The following is a 6,815-nucleotide window of genomic DNA, read 5'->3' on the forward strand; positions in this document are numbered from 1 at the left end:
TATATATATATATATATATATATATATATATATATATATATATATATATATATATAGTCAGGCCCAAAATTATTCATACCCCTGGCAAATTCTGACTCAAAGTTACTTTTATTCAACCAGCAACTTTTTTTTGGATTAGAAATGACACAGGCATTCTTTTATTATCATTTGAACAAAAAGTGGCATGCCCAAAATTATTCATACCCTTTGCAAACTGTCACAGTCTATGGGAAATTCAAAGATCTATGCCATTCCAAATAGTCCAAGCTGTTATACAGCATCCTAATTATCCCGATTCATTGGGAACAGCTGTTTTAATCAACTCAACAGGTGAAAAAAAAAAGAATTATCTGCTGTTGGTTTGTGGACAGTCATGGCTAAGACAAAGGAACTCACTGAGGACCTGCGGCTGCTCACAAGTCAGGAAAGGGCTATAAGACAATATCTAAATGTTTTGAAGTTCCAGTGGCTACAGTGCAAATTATTATTAAAAAATACATGACATTCCACACTATGAAAAATCTCAGAGGATGTGGTTGGAAGCCAAAAGTATCACCTGGGCTGGCCAAGAGGTTAGTGAGAGAGGATCACCACCAAGCCCATCCTGATGAATGGGCTCTGCTGGTGGCGATATCTCAAGACAGAAAGTCCAATGGACATTCCACACCTCTGGGTTCAACGGACACAGACCAAGGAAGACACCACTTCTCCAGATAAGGCACACAAAAGCCCGCTTGGCCTTTGCAGATGCTCATCTGGACAAATAAGAAGACTTGTGGTCTTCTGTGTTATGGTCAGATGAAACAAAAATTGAATTGTTTGGCCACAATGATGCCTTCATTTGGTATAAAAAAGAAAAAGCCTTCAACCCTAAGAACACCATCCCCACTGTCAAACATGGTGGTAGGAACACAGTGTTTTGCGGTAATTTTTCAGCCAATGGACCAGGGAACCTAATCACAGTAAACGGCACCACTAAAAAAAGGAGTAATACATCAACATTTTCAACAACATCAGACAGTCTGCAAAGAAAGTTGGCCTTGGGGACCAGTGGACATTTCAACAAGAGAACAAGCCAAAACACACAGCAAAAGTGGTGAAGAAATGGTTAGAAGACAAAAACATTAAAGTTCGGCAGTGGCCCAGCCAGATTCCTAACTGAAATCCCATTCAAGAATCTGTGGAAGGAGCTAAAGATCAGGGTGATGGCAGGGAGACCCTCCAACCTGAAAGAGTTGGATCAAGGAGACCCTGTGTCATTTCTAATCAAGAAAAAACTTGCTGGATGAATAAAAGTAACTTTAAGTCAGAATTTCCAAGGGTATGAATAATTTTGGGCTTGACTGTACGTGGGTTTGTGTGTATATGTGTGTGTGTGTGTGTGTGTGTGTGTGTATGTATATATATATACAAACAAACAATGCATACCTTTACCAAAGTAACCTTTCCCCTCTGTGTCTCTAGAATAAATGCAAAAAAACAGAAATTATATGTTAATTCTACAATCATCACACTTATATTCAGCTGCCGTGTACAGTAACCTTTTAGATTCAGTTCTTGTATTGTTGCTTTGTAGTCTCTGTTTGTATTCAACACTTGTCTCCGTAGTCCGTCTCTCTGAAGCTTAAGTTCCTCTTTCTACTCTATTGCCCAGTCTATTTACAAAGAGTAGGCATAGCATATGTTTTCATCTAGAGGCAGGACAAATTAAGTCCTATCTGGCCCAGCCACGCTTGGAGGGAACTGAGGAGAAAGGGAGTGTGTGTGAGTGAGTGAGAAAAAGCCGTAGCAGGAAAGAGGTGTGTGTGAATAAAATACAAGAAAGCATTTGGTGTGTGTGTGTGTGTGTGTGTGTGTGTGTGTGAGAAAGACATGCAATAAAAGACAGAGACACTAAGAGAGTGTGTGTGTGTGTGTGTGTGTTTTGAACAGCAGGGTTCATTGCTTTAATAGACCCTGGTAGTGAATTAAACAGTTAGAAGCTTGTTGTTTACGCATGCAGGCTGAACTGCTGTGGGTCAGCAACCTGGGAGGGACTCAGCTCTAAATGATGATGTGAAATAAAGTTTTTCCCTTTTACAAAGATGAACAAAGTTTCTACTTGGAGTTGTAAGATGGGAATTGAACAGAAAGATTAGCACTTGGCTCGAATAGTCACAAGAAATGAATGTGGCACGGAGTGAAATAAAATGTCTGCCGCTTATGTATTCTGTTGCAGTGCACAGACAATAAGAACCACTGCAGGGAAGGGAAGGAGGCTTTGGTTTTAAATTAAAAAAGGTAATATCAAAAAAGCTTGCAATACGGTTTCTGCTTTTAATTAAGATGTAAAATACATGAAGTTGGACTTTTTGTGTAAAGGGTGCAATTACGTTATGTAAAGTGCCATTAAAGTGGGCTACAACGCTATAAGTTTGAATTTATAAGTAGAAAAGGTGCCGTAGGAAACATAAAGCCACCTAGATGAAACTACCTAGATTACAACTTTTACTTTGAAAAAAAACAATTCATGGTCAATCAGATAAGAAATCTGTTGTAACATGCACAACAGTGCCATGATAGCTACTGTAAATTATGGACATGTTCAGTATTTAGAAATGAAGGAACTTGTTAGAAACCACATTTGTATGCAGCACCTGTCCTTTTCTTTTTGGGCATATTAGGCCTTTATTTATGTAGCACAGCTGAAGATATGAAAGGGAAGAGAGAGGGCGAATGACACAAGCAAAGGGCCGCATGTCAGAGTCTTACCCACGGCCGCTGCGTCGAGGTGTAAACCTCTACATTAGGGATGTCACGAGAACCGATACTACGGACACCTTCCAGTTCTAAAATGTCAAAACAACTTTGATGCCCGTTTTTTTGAAGCACTATAACAACAATGCCAGTGTTAGTAGCATTGGTGCTGCGCGTCTTCCGGAACTGATGGGGGCAGTATACGCTTTGCTGTGTTCAAGTCTGAATGTATCATTTAGAAGAAGGAGGTCATTAACTACTTCTGGTAAATATCATTTAAAAAAACTATGAACGAGAGTCAGAGATCGATTCTACCTGACCTAAAAAAAATTGCATGTTCACTGCTAACTCTCTGTCCTCTTTCCATTTTACATCCCCCCTCCCTCCTCTCGTTTTTGACTTTTATATTTTTATATATATATATATATATATATATATACAGTATATATATATATATATATATATATATATATATATATTATTCTTAGTTTGTTTAGTTTTATTCATGGCGTCTTTTTGATACAAGGTTTTATCATCAAATTTTTATATTCAAAAGGAAAAATGAGACACTGTCATCTATTGCTGTAAGCACAGTCCAACTTCATTAATCAACAATCGCGACGCTGCAGGTTGCCAAGTTTTTAGTTCACCTCTATTTAATATATTGCTGCAGCTGTAGGGGGAAAACATGAACACTGACTTACATTTGCATATTTGATTAAATTATTCCAACTAGGATCTAAAATGTGCTCAAATAGGTTTATTAGTATATTTAGATGCTACAAACATGAGCGATGAATAGAAAGCAAGCGAGAGAAATCACATGTGGCTTGGTTCTTGTTAAGGGTGATTTCATACCTACCTGTTTTGATCCAGACTTTTTGACTTTTAAGTGTGATTTGAACCAAAACTACAAGTGTGAAACCTCCACCGGACCACGATCCAGATAAAAAGTTGTGGTCTCAATCTGGATCAAACTACATCATGGTCCTGTTCGTTTGTAGTGTGAAAGCATTTTCCTCAACTAGCTGTCCTGTTCAATAAAGGCAGAAAAAACAAAAAAATAATCTAAAGAAATAAACATTCCAACACCAGAAAAAATATACAAGAGGACGGGGAAGCCTGTCTGCAAACCAATCAATGACATTTATCAGGAGATGTCATGTCATGTAGAGTTCTTCAGTGCACTTGCAGAACTGCACTGTGAAACCAAAACTAACCGGTATACCTAATGTAAAAACATGAACCCTGGTGTCACAGTAAGTCAGCATGTATGGTACCGTGACCCTGAAAGTGAAATTCAGCCAACATTCATTTTATTAAGTACACTTGTACTGTTCCTTCTGTGACAACAAAAGAAAATATCTATGAAAATTGGTTGTATCTTTTTCTATTTCTCCTCATCATTAAGTGTTGTAAGACATGTTTCAATCAAGAACTGAAGTAAATGCTGAACGCCACATTTTTTGGGGAAATTCCAAAGATAAAGGTACCCAGAGACAATGTAAACCGGAGTTAGGGAGTATTAGTAAAGATTGTCTGTAACTAATACTGTATGCAAAAGGATTTTTGCATGAGAAAATTCAAGGACAAAAACAATCTAATGGTGGACTATCTGAAAAATTTGGGAGATGGGGAGGATATTCTGAATAGTCTCCATAAGAAGATGGATGGGCCCTGTTTACACGTAGATGGTTATTTTGAAAAACTGTGATATTTCCCTTCGTATGCACGCAAACGGAGAATTTGCTTAGGAAAACGAGTCTTTCTAAAACCTCCAGCCAGAGAGAGATCTTTGAAATCTATGTTTGCATGTTTGCATGTGAACCGAGACAAACGGAGGTTTAGGCAGCTGGGGAAGTGAGGAAGAGAAGAGAGGTGAAGGGATTCGTTGTTGTTGTTGCTATTTTCAAGATTCTGATTGGCTAACGTGGACTTGAGCTTCTCGTTACACTGCCACCTACAGGTTTGGCATGCTGTTGACAGCATCAACATATGTATTTACGGGTAATTGTGACCAAATAATTGTAAACTGACAGCTGTGCACAGTGTTATTTTTGATAACTGAAATGTCCATTTATGAAAATAGCCCACATACTGTATAAATGTAGCCTTCTGGTTCAGACCCAGACACTGGACAGGAGAGAAAGGTTAAGTAACATAGTTTTTTGTAAAATAGAGATGACAATGATATGTGTAAAAGTGTGACTGCAAATAAAATGTCTGGGTGCTTTGTGACCTGAGTAGGTTTACAATTTGTCATTTTAAAAGTGCCAGGGCCGTCATCACATTACCAACCCCTCTCCTGCAGCAAGGATGTTTGGCAGTCTAGACACGTAATCTGCTCTCATGTTTTTCTTGTCTGCCTTGTACCGCACAAAGAACTTGAAAGGTTGATGTTTGAGGTACCACCTTGTCACCCTGGCATTGTGGTGTGTCTTTGTCTGGATCAAGGTCAGGGCTCTGTGGTTTGTTTGGAGGTTAAACCTCCTCCCAAGAAGCTAGTACCTGAGCTATTCAACGCCCACTTGATTGCTAGACATTCCTTCACAATTTTGGACTATTGGGTTTCACAAGGCAGCTCAGATAAAACATTGGATGTTCTTTACCTGGTTCTCCCTGAGACAGCACTGCAAAGATGTGGTGCCCACGTGGTGTCCACCTGTTCAAGGAAGCAGCTTTCAAAGTCAGGGCTATGACTTTTCGAGAAGAACACAATTTTTACTTCAGGGCCTGAAAAGCATTTTTAAACTCCTCGCTCCATTCCACTGGATCAAGGGCCAACTTTCAGGTAAGATTGATCAGTGAGGAATGAACCTTCAATACCAGTCCACTAGCCAAGAAAAGACCTGACCTGCGTCATTGTTTGGATCCTTAGGCTGTTAAGGATGGCCTCAACTTTGTCCACCTGAAGCCGGACTTCGGCTCTCGACAATTGAAACACCAGGCCTGCCGCATTTATTGAACCAAGGACTTGGCAAATGTGCTCCAGACGCTCCTCCTTGCTCATGCTGAAGACTATAGATACTTTTGTCCATTTACCTCAGCTATCAGTTGTACCTGTGGCTTGGGATTAGATTCACCATGTACACATAACACCTCTGACTGCTGGCTGTAGTCAGTAGTTCATGGCACAAAACCTTCTCTTATGAATGACATATAACTTTCAGAGTCAAGGAGAGCAGTAACATGGTTGCCATTAATTTGAACTGGAACAGATCTTTATTTCCCATCCTTGTCCTGGTGATCACACTGGTCACTCTTTCTAGCCACATAACATAGTCCAGTCATTTTAGGTTTCACCAGGGGGCAAAAACAGATGCTTTGTGTCCCTGCTATTGACAATGATAGCACACTTATGTCTTAAAGGAACACCCCATCGTTTGTTGGCGTATAACGGTCTCCACTAGCTGTAGATAGATGGGCCAATTGATTTTTTTTTTCAGCATGCATTGTTCTAAATTGGTGCAACACCGGCAGCGCCACCCCTAGTTAGCTAAGCGTAATGAATGGAATCCTATGTTGCCGGTTAGCATGTTGTGAGTAAAAGTGAGACAGAAAAACCAAACCACCTAATTACTTATTGTGGCCACAACATATACAAGTAGCAATGCAGTTTAAGACTAGACGATTTCCTAGGCAGATGAATCCTATGGTATCGTCTATTTGTTGGATGGTTTAAAGATAATAGTCAACATCATCGTTCATATTTTGTGATGATGTTTCTGACCGTACTGGTCCTAGTGACTGAAAGTGTGATGTGAGAAAGAAGAAACTAGACGCTGTTTTCAGATAAGGTTACTTTTTGACGTTCAACAACACCCTTTTGTGTTTTCCCGCCTTTGTGATTTCATGCCCTCCCCCAAGCTACCCTCCTTGCCTTGGGTATTTAGTAGGGGTGATCTGAGTATCCGGCTGAAACGAGTATCCGGTATGGATAAAGCACTTTTGCCGAGTACAAGTATTTTACGAGAAATATGAGTCAATATCCGTGCTTGAAAACAACTCCTCAACTGGCCGCGCAGCGTTCTGTGATAATCACAGCGCCCCCCCCCGCCTACAAACACGCTCGGATCAAT

General features: G+C 39.8%; 1 long non-coding RNA gene across 1 annotated transcript in view; it reads left to right on the top strand.

The window, feature by feature from the left end:
* Positions 1-6,815, top strand: part of LOC117952197 — a 24,585-nt gene that overhangs the window by 14,933 nt on the left and 2,837 nt on the right. The window contains exon 3 of the long non-coding RNA XR_004658338.1: positions 2,527-2,532. This is a non-coding gene — a long non-coding RNA (uncharacterized LOC117952197). The remainder of the gene's footprint in view (positions 1-2,526; positions 2,533-6,815) is intronic.

This window comes from Etheostoma cragini, chromosome 10 (assembly GCF_013103735.1).
Source record: "Etheostoma cragini isolate CJK2018 chromosome 10, CSU_Ecrag_1.0, whole genome shotgun sequence".
Taxonomy (NCBI): Eukaryota; Metazoa; Chordata; class Actinopteri; order Perciformes; family Percidae; genus Etheostoma; species Etheostoma cragini.